Below are 19,856 nucleotides of genomic sequence, written 5' to 3' on the forward strand. Positions count from 1 at the left end.
TCAAATAAAAAATATAAGAGGGGGATAGAGTTTATATGATGGGCAACTCAAAAAATACATCATCAAAATGTATCAACCCAAAGTAGAGATTAAAAAAAATTCATCGATCTAAAATAGAGTTAGAAAGAATAAATAATAGAGAGAGAGAGAGAGAGAGAGAGAGAGAGAGAGAGAATATTCACATTTTTTGGGTGAGAATGTGAGATGAATAGAAATTTATATAAAAGAAGACGAGTAAAAGATTACTCAAAAGAAAATGTATGGTTGTAAACACCAAATAAACCAAGTCATGCTACATAAGAGAATAACATTATACCATTATATACTATATAATGTCACATGATTACATCTATCAATCAAAGAAAAGAAAAGAAGAAAGATAACAAATCAAAAGACAACCAAATCACATCAATCCAAAGTAGAGTTTAATACAAAAATTTATCAACTTAGAGTAGGATGCAATAAAGAATAAAAAAATCCAACAAAAGAGAGAGAGAAAGTATTCACCATTTTTTGTGTAGGAAAAATATGGATAAAATAAAAGAGAATGACAAAATTTTATAGTAAATAAAATGAGGAAAGGAATAATCAAAATAAAAAGGAAGATGAAAGGATGGAGGAATCGTAACGTTAAAGTAAAGAGTAGTAGGAAGATAAAAAGGTAAAAGTGGGTGAAAATGTTAGAAGAAGTGTAATTATAAGATGAGAAATTAATAAGGAGAAAAATAATTAAAAATGAGAGAGAAAGTGTTGAAAATAGAGTGTTAATGCAGCCTCTGACCTAGCTTAACAAAAAACTGTAATAAACTCATGGTACTATTATTTTAGCTAACTGGTTTTCACCTTAAAAATAATATATAAAAAGAAGAGATTTAAAAAAAAAAAAAATTTGTTGAGAAATATCTTAGAAAAAGGGTTTTATGTTCTCCAATGCTTTAAATCTTGCTTTAATGAAACTTTGTTCTCTAGCAGCAGGGACGAACTCACGTTGGGCTGGAGGAGAAAGTATATGATGTTTCAGGAACTCCAAATCAGCATACAGTTGGTGTTTCTAAGCCCAATAAGAAATCGACACCTGGACTAAAAAGACACATCAGTATACTAAGCCATTTAAACTAAAATGACTAAATTATCCCTGAAAAAATTTCAAACACCCGCCAAACAAAAACAAAAACCAAATACTTTTCCTCTTTACAAAATCAAATCTCATTCTCTCTCTCCCCAATCCTCACGCCACCATAGTCCCTTCTCTCTCTCAAACCCCAACCCCGACAGCCACTACCCAGCTACAGCATCTCCAGCGCCACAACACTACCGAACATTACCAGCCTTTGTCTCGTTAGAAAACCTCAAAATCTTCTTTTTCTAGTAAAACTATCCTACGCCGGAAGCTTTCTTGCTCCTTCCAACACCCGACAATCACAAGAAGGTTTTTTTTTTCCTTTCTCTCTCTCTCTCTCTCTCTCTCTCTCTCTCTCTCTCTCTCTGTTTCTTTTCTGTATTTTCACATCTTTTTTGTATGCTTTTTTGTTCCCAAAATTGCAAATTTGAAAAAATAAAATAAAACAAAAGAAACTCCAAATGAATGTTTGTGTAGAAAGGAAATTTGTACCCGTTTGATAAAATGTCTCAATGTAGATGGATGCACTCCTTTGTTCTTAAACTATTATCAATCAATGGAATATACAATATACAGTAATGGTTTAATCTTTTCTTGGCCCCCCATTGTCCCACGCCTCCCTTTATAATTTCTTAAAATCAAATATTTCTTATAGTGTAATGGTCCAAAGTTGCGCCCCCCCCCCCCCCTCCCCCCCTAACGATGCCCACATCTGCTCCTCATCCTTCCTAAAATAAATTTTATCTTCTTAAAAATTTGATTAGTTCAAATGCTTTCAAAAAAATAAAAAAAAGTAAGCTAATCTATAACTTGTAACTCTATACTAAATATGAAACCTTTTAACATAAAACATTTTTAAAAAAAATCGTATTCTACATTATTTGGTATTTTAAGGACAAAACCAAAAAAAAAAAAAAAAAAAAAAAAAACTATTCTTTAAGGTAAATTATTCTTTAAATTAGTTTCTTACCTTGTGTGTGCGCACACAAGGGCATTTTCAAAATGCACACATGTCATCATCCTTTTTTAACTGTGTCAAATGTTTGGTAAGAATAAACATAACTATAACTTTCCATTTTTTGTATTTTCTTTTATTAATATTTTGTTAACATTGGATGGATATTAGTTTTTTTTTTTTTTTTTTACATAGTATATAGTCTTCTATTTTAACATATTTTTCATTCTTGAATTAATTTTAAATTTCTTAGGTTCATGCCTTGGACCCACTATCCTAATTTATTTATTTATTTTTGTAAGGACACGATTCGTAACGAACCGTAACAGTGTTGGGTTCGTACGTAAAAAGGCCCAAACAATATCATTTGTAGAACGTGGGTTTGAAAGGTTAGGCCTCAGTCACCAGACGGTGGGTTTTTCATGGTATTCATACATGATTAAGTCATTTTCGCCCTTGAAGTCTTTCTCCTGGAGGTGGGCTGGGAGGCTCAGGTTTTTGGCCATTTTTCCCAGCCACCGCTATGAATTGCTTCCTTTTCCTTTTATACTAGCCTGTGTTTTTTTATCCTTCGTCCACGTGTAGGATCGACATTCCAAAACGGATACTTGTCCCATCAGCCCAGACCCAGAGTGGTTGGGGGTGGTTGTAAAAGCTGGAGAGCATGGCTCTGTCAGGTGCAGAGTATTGAATGGCAGTAAGGGCAGCTTTCCCTGGTCGTTATACTTCCTAGCGTACCATTTTCTATTGACGCAGATATTTTATATTTTTTCCCAAGCTGTTTCTATGTCGTTTTTGTCCTTCCTTCCTGTGAGACCTCGGACATGCCGAGGACTAAATCGTCCTCGGCTGTATCCCAAGGCTATTTTGTACTTGTATTATCGAGCTTGGGCCATAACCCTCCTCGGCTTGGGCCTTTGGACCCCCATGAATAAATGGACCTGGCCCACAAATTATTGGGCCCCACAATAGCCCCTCAAAACCCTGCTATCTGACCTCTTGGTCGGAGAGGGGGGTTTTGGTAACACCAAGCCTTTATTATGGCTCATTTAATTCAGCCTTTCATTAATGTTGGCGGTTCTTCATCTGCCCAGGAAATGTACCGGTCTACGAGACATTCCTCTGAACTCACTCATGACGCGTTCTCGCCGTTTGATTATCCGAAACGCGCCTTTAATGACTTCCATTTACGAGACTATTTAAATTTGACGGTTTATTTGACGATATGGGGAAGTGGAACGGGTACATTCTTGTTTACAGATTTTCTTGGAAATCTGGACAGATTGAATACCCTCTGTTTTGCCCTTCATATAAGAAAAAAAGTAGGAGGCTATTTCTCTTGTACAGAGACCCTTTTCATCCTTCTGAGATCTGAAACCCTTAGACTCCTCCAGAGTTTTACTTTACCCGCTAGTTATACTTTAATTTGTAATTCGTTCGAAATAGGAGTAAGTAATGAAGGAGCCATACCCTTCTCAGAAATTCCATGTTCTTATGAAGCTAAAAATGGCTCGGTCGGGGCAGGGATGGCAGAGACTCAAGATACTTCTCACCCTCCTTTCAGCCAAAATCCGAAGCAGGGGCTCGTCGCGTCAGGCTTTTGGCGCGACTGAGCTGGGGTCACCCATCATCAGTACCAGCCGCTCTCTTACGAGCATAGCTAACATGGCACCAGCGTGTTAGGAGTCAGGACTGATGCAGGGGCAAAGCATCCCTGCTTCTTCCTCTCTTCCTTCACTGGTGCCTCCTTTTGCCTTTCTTTCTTCTTCTTTCCACCGCCAGATCCATCCTGGCGCTTTTCCTTCTTCCTCTTCTTCTCCTCCTTCTTTCTCTTCATCTCCTCCATCTTCTTCTGAAGAAGGTCCTCCTCTCAATATGGGCACTACTGGGGCAGAGTTTGGAAGGACTTCGAAGACGAGTTTAAAAAGACATCTGACTGTTTATTTGTTATATTGTTGTTGTTTTCCTTTTATTATTTTTGTAATCCACCTTCTGTATAGGCTTGTTTAAGCCCTTCTTTGTACGTTGTAATACTTCTTTATATTAATAAAAGTCGTTATTACTTTATTTCACACATTCTATCTCTTTGTTTCTGAAATGGTTACGCCGTGAATAGACATACTATCTCGTGAATTTATTTTTATTTTTACACTTTGACCGATGTCTAAAACCGAAGTCCTAGTTAATAAAAAGATCTTACTCTGTGCTTATAGACACTATCCGACTTAATACTACTGAATCGAATAAGTGATATTGAGGGTTGAAACCCCTATTAAGAAGAAAAAGGAAGGAACATTATGATGAGCTTATTGAGGCGGCCTGGCACAATACCGCCGACCTTAGAGCACAATACTTAGGGCCAAAATCCCTTATCAAAGAACAAGGTGCTATTATGAACTTACGAGTGTTGTTTCGACACAATAATACAGACTTGAACTAATGACACTTAGGGTCAAAATTCTTGCTAAGGAAAAGATATTATCACAACTTTAATAGAGTTGTTTGGCACAACAATGCCGACCTGCGAAAACAATACTTACCCCAAAGTAGCTGAGATGACAACTGAATGTTCGGTGCAGTGTAGGAAGTAATCATCCGAAGACATATAACCCAAAAAATGAACAACCCCTCCAGGTTGCTGAATGATAGGGCGTTTCACCATCTTCTTAACAACTTTAATAGCTTTAACCTTTTATGGTATTTGAGCCGAGGATTGAGTAACTTAGAATTTTCATTAAGTAGCCGACCTTACGAAACTCAGTTTTCTCATCTAAGTAGTTGGTTTCCCCATAGGTTTGAGTCCGAGGACCATACAATACCTTGGTTCTGTCCAAAACTCAGTTTTCTCATCTAAGTAGTTGGTTTCCCCATAGGTTTGAGTCCGAGGACCATACAATACCTTGGTTCTGTCCAAAACTTAGTTTTCTCATCTAAGTAGTTGGTTTCCCCATAGGTTTGAGTCCGAAGACCATACAATACATTGGTTCTGTCCAAAACTCAGTTATGGCATGGGAAATAACCCCTCAGCTATGGCATGGGACCTTGGTTTTAGGGGGATTGGCTCCTCGGCCGAGCCCTTAGAACCATCCATGCGATTGACGCTACAAAGCGCAGCCCCTAGTCAAGAATCATAGCCCCTAATGGAAGTTTACACTAGAACTCTACAACCAGTTGTTAGAAATGACAAAGGAACTGTCTCGACCTACCGTCTATGCCAACACACAAGCCTTTCCCACAGACGGCGCCAATTGTAAGGACACGATTCGTAACGAACCGTAATAGTGTTGGGCTCGTACGTAAAAAGGCCCAAACAATATCATTTGTAGAGCGTGGGTTTGAAAGGCTAGGCCTCAGTCACCAGACGGTGGGTTTTTCATGGTATTCATACATGATTAAGTCATTTTCGCCCTTGGAGTCTTTCTCCTGGAGGCGGGCTGAGAGGCTCTGGTTTTTGGCCATTTTTCCCAGCCACCGCTATGAATTGCTTCCTTTTCCTTTTATACTAGCCTGTGTTTTTTTATCCTTCGTCCACGTGTAGGATCGACATTCCAAGACGGATACTTGTCCCATCAGCCCAGACCCAGAGTGGTTGGGGGTGGTTGTAAAAGCTGGAGAGCATGGCTCTGTCAAGTGCAGAGTATTGAATGGCAGTAAGGGCAGCTTTCCCTGGTCGTTATACTTCCCAGCGTACCCTTTTCTATTGATGCAGATATTTTAGATTTTTTCCCAAGCTGTTTCTATGTCGTTTTTGTCCTTCCTTCCTGTGAGACCTCGGACACGCCGAGGACTAAATCGTCCTCGGCTGTATCCCAAGGCTATTTTGTACTTGTATTATCGAGCTTGGGCCATAACCCTCCTCGGCTTGGGCCTTTGGACCCCCATGAATAAATGGACCTGGCCCACAAATTATTGGGCCCCACAATTTTTATATTATATAGTCTTCCATTAGCTTTTTTCCCGTTAGTGGAAGAGGATTACTAATAAGCTTGTTGAGCTTCTTTTGGAAAACCTTCAGTAAAGGGTTCTGTGGTCTTGCTTTATGAAGTGGTTTGTTTGCAAATATGGGTTGTTACAGAAAGCTCATCTTTGTGACTTGTATGTCATGTTACAAATGTTCTCATTTACTGTGCTGCATCATTTTTCTTTATACAGGTTTATGAGCCTTCTCAGCTTGAAAGTATATGCATCTGCTTTTTATTTCCCCTAATTTGGTTATGGGGGTTGTATGCAATGTAATAAGTTCAAAGCCTCATTGGGGCGGAGCCACATAGTGGCTTGGGGGGGGCCGTGGCCCCTGCAAAAAAAAAAATTTCCCATTAGCCTATGAAGAAAAAATAAATGGGCCCTCCCAACATTAGACAGCCAGCCCCCCTACCCATTTCTCACCCATTCTCCCAGCCCTCAACCAAAAATTAGGACCACCTCAAATAAAAAAATAAAAAAAAATTATCTATTCTACTTTCAAGCAAAAAAAAAAAAAAAAAAAAAAAAATTTAACAGAGCCCAGCCCACGGCAAGGCAAGCCCACGGTGAGCCCAATAGATGATAGAGGTAGCTCGCTCATGGCAAGCCCACGGATTCTCAACCAAAAAAAAAAAAAAAATCAATACAGAGAATCAGAAAATGAACCCATCATGTCGCTGGTCACGTCCCTGGCAGAGAAATTAAACCCCAATATTACTGCCTATACAGAGCAAATCAACAAAAGCAAATCAAAATCTAGCAAAACCAAACACAGACTCACAGAGTGACAGAGGTGTTTATCTAAAAAAAAAAAAAATCCCCAATACACAAACCAAAACCAAACCTTAGCAAACCAAACCTAGAAACCCACGGTCATGTCGCCGTGACGTCGCAGCTCATCGTCGCTCGCCCCTCATCGCAGATCGCAGATCGGTGATCAGAGATCGCTCTGCCTCTGCTCTGGTGCTCGGTGCTCCCTCCGGCCCTCCCTCAAAGTATTTCTCTCTTTTTCTCTCACTGAAATGAAAAAATGAAATGAAATGAAATTTTTGCAGACGACAGATCGTAGATCGGTCATCAGAGATCGGCTCTGCCTTTGCTCCGGTGCAGCGATGCTCGTTGCCGGTTGCTCCCTCCGGCAGTCCGGCCCTCCGTCAAGGTTTTTCTCTTTGACTCTCTCTCAGTCTCTCTCTCTCTATCTCACTGAAATACTGAATGAAAAAATGAAATGTAATTTTTGAACGTTTCTTTCTTTATTCTTTAACTTTAATAGCCTATCTGAATATCTGATATCACATCTCAGTAAGTCTCTCTCGCTTTTGAACGGTCTCTTATTGGCTGGCTTTTACTTTTTTTCTGTTTTTGTCTTTTTTTAATTTGGCTTTATCTTATCCCTTTTTGTTGGTCAGTGTGTTGGTCTTTTTTTTTTTTTTTTTTTTTTTTTTTGGCTAAAAGTCAGTGTGTTGGTCTTTAGTGTAACGTGTGTTTACTGTGTTGTAATTTGTGATTGGCATTGCGAAATTTTTTGATTGCAGCTGGCTATTGTGATTGGGGCGCATGTTGTGCTTGTCTGTTGTCTGTTGAGTGGGGTTAGGAGGGGGTAGATGGGTTCATGGGGCCGGGTAAACAATAATTAAAGCAATGTAATGTGCAACACATTACACTGCTTTAATTATTATGCTGCACATGTAATGTATAATGTTCAGCTCTTTTAATGTAATATGTACAATGGGCTAAACAATATAACAAATTAGAGCAGTATAATTAATGACAAATAAATTAAAGCAATATAGTTTATTGTTACGCTAAACAACAATAATTAAAGCTATATAATTAAATTAACCAATACATTATAAAAGACAAATTAATTAAATTATTATTTTTTGTTTGAGGGGTTATTATTAATTAAAGTTGTATTAAAAATGGGTTGACTGTTTAAATTATAGTGGAAATTTTGTTTTTTTTTTTCTTGAGTATGAATAACATTCATATAACTAAATAAAAATTTCTAATTAATATTTTATTTTTTAAAATTCTTTTCAGGTTAATTTTTGAGTCATATTCTTAAAGCTAAAAGAATTATGAGCAAATGAAAAACAATTGATGCATTCTTTAAGAAAAAATATGTTAGCAATTCAGAAATTAGGACACTTGTGGCTGTAGAAACAAATGTTAATACTTAAGAATTATATTTAGTATATCTCTGTTACAACCCGGCGTCCCCAAGTATGTATTCTTGGCTACGCCCCTGCTCATTAGGTTTTTCTGCGTGGATGTTCTCTTATTGCAGCATGCATATCAAGATGGCCGTCTAGAGGAGGTAGTTCTACGTCATCTTAGGTCTGAAGATGGAGAAACTGTGATAGCTAAAAATATTAGGTTTTGTCTATACCTTTTTATTGTTATTCTACTTGGTCCATTTTTTTTCCCTTAAATAATTTCATATTCCCATGCTCACCGAGTTTTGGTTATTGCCAGGCTGTCAGAGTTCCTTGGTAACATGCGTATAAGGTGAACAGATGCTGTTTTATAGTCTAGAGTAAGTATGAAGTTATGACTTGGATTCTGCTTTTCGTACGAGTGTTTGTACATTAGAACTTGTGGATTAATTTTTTGATGTTCCTTAATTTTCAAAATTTTTTATGAGTTGTGCTTGTACCACATAATTAGGCACAATTTTGTGCCACAACTCATAATTAACAAAGGTGTGTCCCCACATGGCCCACTAACACATCTTTGCTAATCACAACTCGCCATGTAGCGAGTTGTGGCACAAAATTGTGCCAATTTATGTAATCCTAGCATAATTCATTTTTTATTCCAACAAGAGCTCAAACTAATTAATAAAAGAAAATTTTAGAGTTTTGAAAAGTTTAAAAAACAAGTTATGTAAAAGAAGAAGAAAAAAAAATTTAGAGTTTTAAAAAGCTGTATATTGAATATCTATTAAGGAACTGATATTAAAAGGTTTTGATAGGAGATGCTGTTTTATGACTTCAATTGTTTTACTTTTATCCCACTTGCTTTGTCTTTGGAAGAATATCTACATGGAGATTCTAGCCTTTTGCCCTTAATTTTTAAAAAATTTAGCAATATGCCCCTATTTTGAAACTATATAGGGATATGCCCCTGTTTCGATACTCGATTACCTTAAAATTGAGTTTCAATGAAATACTCAATCCGTAGAAAATCGAGTTATGCCGAATAAAAAAAAAAAAAAAAAAAAGCATGGAACTCGATTTTAGGAAAGTCGAGTTCCAAAACGCCGCTATAGGGCTTTAAAACGTCACTATAGGGCTTAAAAACGCCACTATAGGGCCCCTTGAACTTGGTATGGGGACTTATAAAAATTTTTGTAGGAAAACGCCGCTATAGGGCTCTAAAACGTCACTATAGGGCTTAAAAACGTCACTATAGGACCTAAAAACGCCGCTATAGGGCACCCAGAACAGGGCGATTACACTTATAAATTTTTTTTTCAGGAAAACGCCGCTATAGGGCCTTAAAACGTCACTATAGGACTTAAAAACGCCACTATAGGGCACCCTGAATATGGGCCAATCACACTTATAAAAAAATTGCAGGAAAACGCCACTATAGAGCTTTAAAACGTCACTATAGGGCTTAAAAACGCCACTATAGGGCTCCCTGAATATAGGGCAATCACACTTATAAAATTTTTTTTTGCATGGAACTCGATTTCCTGAAACTCGAGTTCCATGGAATTTTTTTTTTTAATATTTTTTTTTTAAGTTTGTTCGGGCATAACTCGATTTTCTACAAATCGAGTATTTAATTGAACTCGATTTTAGGATAATCGAGTATCGAAACAGGGGCACGCTCCTATATAGTTTGCAAATAGGGGTATATTGCTAATTTTTTTTTTAAATTAGGGGTAAAATGCCAAAATCTCCATTCTTAATCGTTATTGCGTCATTTTTAAGTGTTGGGCTTTTTTTAGGGCCTATCCTACCTATAAAAAAATGATTTTTTTGGGCCGTGGTCCAGCTCCATGTTTGTTGGTTATGGAAAGGAGATGTCAAATCAAACCTATCATTAATCCAACAGGACCAACACCTCTTATATTTAACTCGCATGCAATCTTGGATCTTGGATTCATTCTATGGTAATACTATTTACATACACACCTGCACACAAATTTATTTTTATTATTTATAATTATTGGCATGCTTATCCCTACATCAAGCGCGTACACCTCACCTACAACTAAGATTTAAACCCTCCACACCTCATTTTAATTTCTAAACTTTATTAACTACGCCACCACCTTACTTCATCTCCGTCTCTCAGCTATGGCAAAGTTTCCAAAATCACAACCCAAACTTGTCCCACTTCTCTTCCTCCTCTTCTTGTTCTCACTGAGCCACTCCTCCGCCGCTTACTCCATCGGAGTCAACTACGGAACCGTCGCCAACAACCTCCCACCACCTTCCCAAGTGGCCAACTTCCTCAAAACCCAAACCACCATCGACCGCGTCAAGATCTTCGACGCCAACCCTGACATTCTCAAAGCCTTTGCTAACACCAACATCTCTCGCTTTGTCTCACGCTTGCCGTCTTGGAATCTTTAATCTTTATTCGTCAGATGGCTCCCACATGCACATACATACCCAACTTCTATAAATTTTGAGCAGTGCTTGGCATTTATTAATAGAAACGTTTAACATGAAAGAAGTGGCGTGCTTGGCATTTCGCTTCAATTTTGGCTCTACTCTGTATCTGTAATCAACTGTCTTTCAACAAATCGATTGCTTATTTTTTAATTCATCACTTATTAGCATAGATTAATTTCGACAAAAAGAAAGAAAAATAATAACGGTGCCATATCTAATCATCAGTTAGGATAATTAGCTAAATAAGATTAAACATATTATTTTCAGCTACAGTACTTTTCAGATTGTAAATCATAAATTCATAATGTAGAGAAGCTAACTTTTTGTTAGATGATACGCATGATGGGTTCTCTTTGTATGTTTTTTAAAACCTTAATCTCTTTTTTTTAAGTACTAATTTTATTACTTTTCTTGATTTTTTTTAATTTTTTTTTACATACAACAACCATTTTCTACTCCTTTCTTTTATTTTTTGGAATACGTAAAAGAAGAATAAAAAATTAAATGCAAAATGAATAGTGTCAATATAAATTTTTCACACAATTATTGTAATTATTATATATTTTTACACAATTATACATAAACTGATATGAGTAAATTTTGATTTTGTTAAAATATAATATATTTTTTCTATTGTACACGCTCTTATAAAATGGTCTAAGGAAGATCAGATGACTTATCCAAAAAAAAAACCGAAGATCATATGACCTATCTTTCTATGATTATTGTGATAGCTTTTGTTTATAAAATTGGTGTTATTCCCCCCCAAAAAAAAAGGTAAGATTAAATTGATTAATTGCACCAACTTCACGTTCATGCTCTCAATGGCAGTTCTAGGAATTTTTTTTAGGGTATTCCTCAACAGGTATAAATTACACAATCTAATAAAAAAATTTTGTATATTAACAACAACAATAATAATAAAAACACGCAAATACATAAAATTTATGATAGGCCAAAAACAAATTGACCCATTGTGATAAATTAACCAATTAATTTAGCCAAGTGAATTAATTAAGTTAATTAACATGCAAATGCGTGGTAGCACAAACAAATCACCAATAAACTAATTATGCAGCGAAAAATAAATAACACGATGATTTGTTTACGAATGAGGAAAACCTAACGGCAAAAACCCCATCGGGTGATTTTCAGGTCACAACTCCCAAAATTCCACTATTATCACAACAAGCAGTTACAAGTAAAGGAATCCCAGTACCTTATACCAATTTACAATTGAACCCTTACCCCAATACCCAATAGGACTTGTTCTGTAGTGACAATTTCCCTTTTGATGCACGTCTACGTTACTAACCAATTTGATGCGCGGATCCCAGTACTCAGCTTACTCCTTTGCACAAATCCAAGTACGTGACTAACACCACAACAACCCTTTGATTGTTGTAGTTGATTTGCAGCAGCTTTGCATAGAAACACCAATAAGATTTTCAATGTTGGTGCAAGAGACTTTGCTTGGTTACAAAACCCAAAGGCGTATAAGAAACGCGATAAGAACTCTTTCTTCTATAGAAGGAAGCTAGGGTTTCAAAAAGAAAACCTTATGAAGCTCTCTAGGATTAGGTCACAACTTCCGAAATTCCACTATTATCACAACAAGCGGTTACAAGTAAAGGAATCCCAATACCTTATACCAATCTACAATTGAACCCTTACCCCAATACCCAATAGAACTTGTTCTGTAGTGACAATTTCCCTTTTGATGCACGTCTACGTGACTAACCAATTTGATGCGCGGATCCCAGTACTCAGCTTACTCCTTTGCACAAATCTAAGTACGTGACTAACACCACAACAACCCTTTGATTGTTGTAGTTGATTTGCAACAGCTTTGCATAGAAACACCAATAAGATCTTCAATGTTGGTGCAAGAGACTTTGCTTGGTTACAAAACCCAAAGGCGTATAAGAAACGCAACAAGAACTCTTTCTTCTATAGAAGGAAGCTAGGGTTTCAAAAAGAAAACCTTATGAAGCTTTCTAGGATTAGGTTTTTCTTTTTCCACCTCCTTTAAATAGGAGCTTAATGGGCTTTCCTATTCCAAATAGGTTTACACAAACCTAGGGCTTTCTTAGTCCAATAAGGATTATACAAACCCACAAACCTTGGGTTTTCCTAACCCTATAAGGATTATACAAAATCCATAAACAAATAGCCTTTTAGAATAAAAACGTTGCTGGCTATAATCTGAATCCCGTAAGCTCGATCGATTGAGACATCTATCGAGCTTTAATGAATCTCGACAGATCAAGCTTCTGTCGAGGAGGTATTGAGACTAGTAGATTGCACTTTTCTTCAGTAGTTCTTGAGTAATCTTCATGTCTTCAATTTAACCACTTGTAATGATCATCTTGAAACTATTTAGATTTACCCAAATACAAGTAAAGTGCATTTTGTCAAAGGATATGTCAATTACAAAAAAATATGTTCCTAATAGTTTACAATTGTCTTCTACGTGTTTTCATATTTTGAAATCATTGCATGATAGTCTCATTATCAATGCTACAATAAACTACAAGTTCATTAGAAATATTAATAAAATTATTAATTATTGTAGTTTAGTTGTTTCATTAATTTGTTTGTCTTTTATAAACTCTAATTTGTTATATTGTTGTTTCATTAATTATAAAATTATTAATTGTTGTTTAGCCTAACATAATTTAGTTTGTTTTTTTTTTTTTTATAATGTATTGGTTAATTAAATTATTAATTATTATTTATTAGTTGCTTCCCCCAATTAATTATTGGTTAATTAAATTATTGTTTATTAGTTGCACTAGCACACACACCATGTGCATTTACTTCCCCCAATTCAAATATCCCACCCCGGCCCCATACCCCCATCTACCCCCCACTCATCAGACAAGCCCCATGGCCCCCCAATCACAAGAACTAATCAAATAAATTCACAATCACAAATCACAATATACTAAATACACTAAAAAACAATTAATTGTATCTCACCAACACCCAGTGGCGGAGCTAGAAACTTTTTGGGGGGGGGGGGGAGGGGGAAACTAAATATAACAAAATTCTTAAGTACAAATAAATAATTTATTCTAAAAAAAGTACATTAATTGATAAATTAAATTTGACCTAACAAAGTTGTTTCATACATTCTTTTATGGTATTGCAATTTTTTATAATTGATTTTGAACTTAATTTTTCAAGTAGTCTATTATTAACAAGTACATACATATAGGAAAGAAGCATCACTTTTATATCTACAGTTCCACACTATTAATTTAGCTTAAACAAAATAAAAATAAAATCAACACAATTAAATCTATAACTCACATAGCACTATCAGCACAAATACAAACATATATAATAGATTTAAACTTAAAATATTACACGGCCAAATCCACAAGCCACTCACATTGTAGCACAAATCCAAACCATTCGTTTAGCACATATCACAATGCACACAAATGAAAAACCATTAGCACTATTAATGCAAACTTAAACTGGTTTAAGTTGTAGAGTACAACAAATAGAGAGACATACGTTTGTGAATGGCCTTGTTCCGTTGATCGTGGCTGTGGCTGTGGCTGTGGCTACTGCTACTCGAGGCACGGAGGCAATGTGGCTACTAGCAACGCGATTGGGGCTGGTGTGCACAACAACCATGAGAGACATTTGGATTTTTACTTTTCCTTTTCCTCTCCTTTTTCATTTTTTTTCTTTTATACTGGGTATTACTATTAGGGATTTGTAAATGAAGTGTTTTTTTTTTGGGTTATTAGGTCCTTGTTATTTTGCATTCTTTTTTGGGTATGATGTTTTTATACTAATTATGGATTGGTTCAAAAGTTTTTGAAGGTGTTCTTAATTTTGGTTGAGGGTGTTCCTAATTTTTTTTTTTTTCAGGGTGTTCCTGGGAACACCCTGACCTGAACGTGGTGCTGCCACTGCATGCTCTGTTCTATTTTAGTTGTTATACATGTTCCAAGTTCCAACCATTCCATCATCCCACAAGTACCAAACCTTTAAAAATAACGACCAACTTGCTACGTTGGCTCTATTTCCTCTTACGTTCACCTTGAAAGCTAAGTGGAAATATTTTATTATATTCTGAATTAATTATTCTCCAAATTCTGATCTGATTTATCCCTTTAATTTTTTTTTTTAAAATTGTCTTTTTCAATAATAAAAAAATGTAATAACAAATATAAAAAAGAGAGGCGGCAGCCTATAAGCTACAGGCTATTTACTCACATGCAGATAAACAAAAACATAGTTGCCAAAAAAAAAAAAAAAAGTGACACCACACTCATAATCAACGCCATCCTACAATGAATCTTCTAATAATGTGGACCCCATTTCCCCCATCCTTCCACCTTAAAAGAAGAGTAGAAGGTGGTTGTGGTTGCCCTATCCTTCCACCTTCCTTCTAAATCTTCTTGTTTTTGAGGTATGATGCAATAGAGATATTTATATGCTTTTCTAAGATTTGTGTAAGATGATGGTTGCTTAGTTGGACCCTAGAAGTGACCTTCAATGTCTCTTTGCTTTAAAAATATATATTTTGGTTCCATTGCCTCTGCTGCTTAGTTGTATTTATTCACCTTTCAATGGTGAGATGTTTGATTCTACCTATTATGGATGTTTGGAATTTTAGGGCTGTTTGGTAATGTTGTTCTAGTAACGTTGTTTGTATTTTTTTGGAATACATGTGGGTGAAAAAAAATGTGAAAATACGTATAATGTTGTTTAAACAGCGGTAACAAACAGGTCCTTAGGTTTCGGTATTTTTTTTGGTCCAACAAAGTGATTTAGAGGTTGGGTCTTGGTGCGATGTCAAGTGCCTTCCACAAAAAGTAACAAGTTGTGGGTTTGACCTTAGTATTTGACTTGATGATTGGTTCTTATTTCTAAGTTTATATTGATAATTTGGATTGACATGAAATTATTGGACGGTTATTACAACTCTTGCCAAATGAAATGTGCAATAATAGTTTATAGGTCATAAGCTTTTGTTAGGATATACATTTACCGTACAAATCAGGTTTCAAGATTCTTCTACAAATCTGTGAACCCTAGGAATTCTTTCTCCATGTCCCTTCTTTTTAATTAATTTATGATTAAAAAAACAACAGGAAAAAGTCAAGATGAAGAAATTGTTTTTTTGTTTTGTTTTTGTTTTTAAAGTAATATTTTTTAGTCACTGTTCTCTGAACCTTTCACTGCTATCATTAACGCAGATTTGCTTGCTGGAGGGGACCAGAACATGGAGTGTTGGGCATGCTATACTATTTATCAAGGTGCATCTTCTATCAAAGTAATAAAATCGTCATGCATTGGATGGGAATGTTTGAGAGTTCTCATCAGCTGTCTATTTATGGGATAATGATTTTTAGTAATGGACATGCAAATAGCTGTGCTGTTACCTAGGTGTATGGTTCCCCCTCACCAACAGTGATATATTTGGAACTGTTTATATAAAAATTTTTTTTGACTTCCATTCTTGTCAATATGGAGCTGTGATGACATGTTCTAGGCAACATTGTCATCTGAGGTCTTTTGTATTCTAATATGAATTTTCCTGCTGTTTGAGGACGTTGCATCTTGCAGGAAGTAAATGGGGTTAAGAGCTCCCTAAACTCAATAGCTTTTACAAATACTCATATCAGTTGTTATACATGAAAGACTAGCTTCCTCTCTCGCTCTCTCCTTGTTTACTAGCTCAAAAATGGTAAGAGTTTCAAATGAAAGTTTCGGTGCAAAATATAATAAATTATATAACCGTTTTTAATTGTATACTTCTAGTCATTAAAAATATATGAATGGAGATTAAACTCTTGATTAATGTATAATTTGGGCAAAAATATTATTTTCGGTCTTGAAATATAATCTAAGATTCTATAATTATATTTTTGCCCTTAAAATTTATAATTTCCCTCATCTATCTATTTTTGTTATGTTTTCCATCGGTGTGAATAGCAGAGTGCATATTTTGAGAATCAAAATAGAATCAAGACTATGTTTTATAAATAAAAACTTTATCTTTGTAAAATGGTTTAGATTTTAAACCTAAAAAAAAAATTAACGAGTGTCGACAAGAACACTAGTTGTAGAACATTTTAATTGTCTATGGACAGAAATAAAACCTTATAAATCTTAAGAATGAGAATCAAAGTAGAAAGTGAGAGATAATTAAATAAAACCTGTAGATGCCATTGGTTTCACGGGCTGCTTCCTTACATGGAAATCTTGAGCTGATTAGAATTAAGAAGGTGACAAGTGCATATGCAATAGTGGCGAAAGACTTGAAATGTGCTTGTTTGTGCCATCAAAATGCTCTCAGTTTGTAGTTTCATAATTTGATCTTATTCGGCCAATCTTTTATACATAAAATACTTTAATTGGAGGGCTACTTTAAGATATTACACTTTAATTAACATTGTTTCGAAAGCTATACTATAGACCAAATTTTACAAATACAAACCTTGTGAAATATTTGAAAGATAGAATCCTCTTGACCTTAAAATCCGATGCTACTATGAAATAATGTATAACTTGCTGCAATTTGCCATAAACCATTTAGGCAACATCACTCATGCATGGACTGGGAATCTAGCATCGATGTAAAAGGTGATCCTTTTTGGGCTGAAGCCTAAGCGACATTCTTAGTTGTTTCTAGTGCATTATATGCTGGTTTGGACTACATCATTTTTGTTGAAGGTAAAACCCTAAATGTTATTGGATCTATTCAAAATTCATATAATTAAGCAACATATATATATATATATATATTTATATATATATGGGTTGAGTTCAAGTTATATCTGGAGTAACTCTAAGTAATGTTATACCACTCAATAACTTATTACATAATTCATATTTTGAAAACCCCAACGTTGAATTACATGTTCCATATGATCTTAACATTCATGCTAATTTTCATGTTGATTGGATATTATTTATTATTTAATCCATAAACTTATCTTTTATGCATTATTTTAAACTACAAAAACTTGAATTTAAACAATTGATTGATGACATGACTATTAATCTTTGATTACCTTGAAATTTTGCAAGTATGGAGAATATATGAAGATAATGTAATCTAATGGTGGATTTATTAAAATTTGCATCCAATTAAAAAATAGAGTGGTGTAACATTATTTAAAGTTATACCATGTGTAACTTGAACCCAACCCTATTTATATATATATAAACTAACCATAGAAGAGACTAAACCTTCTGCCAACTTGTATGCCATTAACAACTAACCATTCTCTAAATCAAATTGAATATATACACACCATAACCATACTTTGCAAAATCACAAGCTGTTAGCCTGTACAAACTAACATAGAAATTACACAAGTGTGCATGGTCAGAATAGAAGTTCTATGAGTTACTCATTGTAACTCACCATCAATAAAACCTACATTGATTAGATCATCGCCATCTGGTTGTTTTCCTGGTTAATCTAAATGACCCAAGTGTAGTACCAGAAGCAACCCAACACCGAGTTGGCTGGATTGGATATAGATTGACTATTGTGGGAAAGGGTATTCGGATAGCACTCCCACATAAGATTTATTTATAAAATTATTATGGCATTAGAAAGATCTCACAGAAAACTTTTTTGAAAGAAAAAAAAATAGAAACCTGATAGAAAAATAGACAATCACACAAAAAAGAGAACACTAAAGATTTACGTGGTTCAGCCTTTAGCCTACATCCATGGGCGGAGACAAGGAGAAAGTTTCACTAAAAAATATGGAGAGTACAAAGGTGGTGTGAAAGCACTCTCACAAACCCAAACCCCAATACACCCAAATAACTCTATATCAAAGAGCTCTCTCTCAACTCTAACATAATTCAAGGCTAAACAATAGTTGCCATCCATGCAAAGAGGCCAATCAGAAAAAAGCTAACAGACAACCCAATTCAAAGTTACATGACTCACATCAACATTGACTACCCCAGTTACATAATGGCTTGGGTAGATCCACCAGAAATGGCATCCTTGACATCATTCACTTTAGCCTCTACATTCTCCTTGTCTAGCTAGGAACATTGTCTCCTAGCTCTTTTAGTTGCTTCTAGTTTGGTACAAAACTGAGTCAGCTTGGTTCTTTTTGTCTATGGCATCCCTCTTTTCCTTGTCTTCCTTTTGCAAAATTTTAAGCTTCTTTAACAATACTATCCACCTGCAACATTTTTATTTTGTACATACAAACATGGGGTTTAGTAACATAATTAGGTTAGGTTTACAGGTATTAATAAAAAATGTGAATGTTTCCATTTTAAAAAATAAAAATCCAAAAACATAGATAATTGAAATGTTGAGATTTCAGAAAGAAAAGAAAGATGTAGGTTCTTTGTAGAACATGGTAGCATCATTGAAGTTACAAAAATGAAGATATAAACGCATTTTTCAGTTTATATACAAATTAGAACAAAAACAAAGGGGGAAAGCAGCTAATTCCACTAATGGTCTAAATTTTTCTTGATATATATATATATATATATATATTAGTTATTTCTCAAATAGATTCAATAATTATAGTTAGCTCAGATAGTTTTGGTTTCAGGCTTATTCAAACTCATTCTAATAATATCTCTAGCCATAATGTCTTCAACCACCAAATTCTAATTCATGTCTTTTGTTAAGAACTAAAACTTGCTATATCTGGATTGAAAAAAAACCAAATTCTCTTCAAAACAACAGTTTTTGCAAATACATATACCTCATCACTTGGCATGGTGTGATGGTGCTAGCACTGGTTTTAGTGTCTAAGCTCATTCATAAACAGAGCACTGATTTTCAAAATCCTGGAGACAAAGACAATGACTCAAAATTCAAGGATCATTTTAAGGTATATAGTAGTACAAATTGAAATTTAAAAAAAAAAAAAAAAAAGATAAAAAAAGCATTGTACAAATTCATAAAATAAACTTGATAGTAGAAATGAAAAAAAATAAATTATGCTTTATATTTAATATGTTTGGGTTCATTTGGATTGGGATTGGACTCTAGATCTTGCCTTACTCCAGAAGTGACCAACACCATATCGTTAGTTTACAAATTTTTTCTACAAAAGGGCATATATGTCATTGTAGTTTTAAGCAATGGTTTTTTGTTTTTTATTTTTTAATAAAAAAATAGATTAGATCTTAGAAAAATAGTTTTCTTTTCTCTCATGGTTTT

At 35.0% G+C, this 19,856-nt stretch overlaps 1 protein-coding gene and 2 long non-coding RNA genes across 5 annotated transcripts in view; 2 read left to right on the forward strand and 1 right to left on the reverse strand.

The window, feature by feature from the left end:
- The window catches only part of LOC126724324 (uncharacterized), a 107,895-nt gene that overhangs the window by 81,872 nt on the left and 6,167 nt on the right, over positions 1-19,856 (forward strand). The gene's annotated exons all lie outside the window — the stretch shown is intronic.
- The window catches only part of LOC126724274 (putative disease resistance protein RGA3), an 88,178-nt gene that overhangs the window by 40,224 nt on the left and 28,098 nt on the right, over positions 1-19,856 (reverse strand). The window lies entirely within an intron of this gene.
- Positions 8,320-16,067, forward strand: LOC126724320 (uncharacterized). The gene is made up of 3 exons (XR_007654921.1): positions 8,320-8,417; positions 8,517-8,577; positions 15,895-16,067. It is a non-coding gene; the product is annotated as an uncharacterized LOC126724320 (long non-coding RNA).

This window comes from Quercus robur, chromosome 4 (assembly GCF_932294415.1).
Source record: "Quercus robur chromosome 4, dhQueRobu3.1, whole genome shotgun sequence".
Classification (NCBI taxonomy): Eukaryota; Viridiplantae; Streptophyta; class Magnoliopsida; order Fagales; family Fagaceae; genus Quercus; species Quercus robur.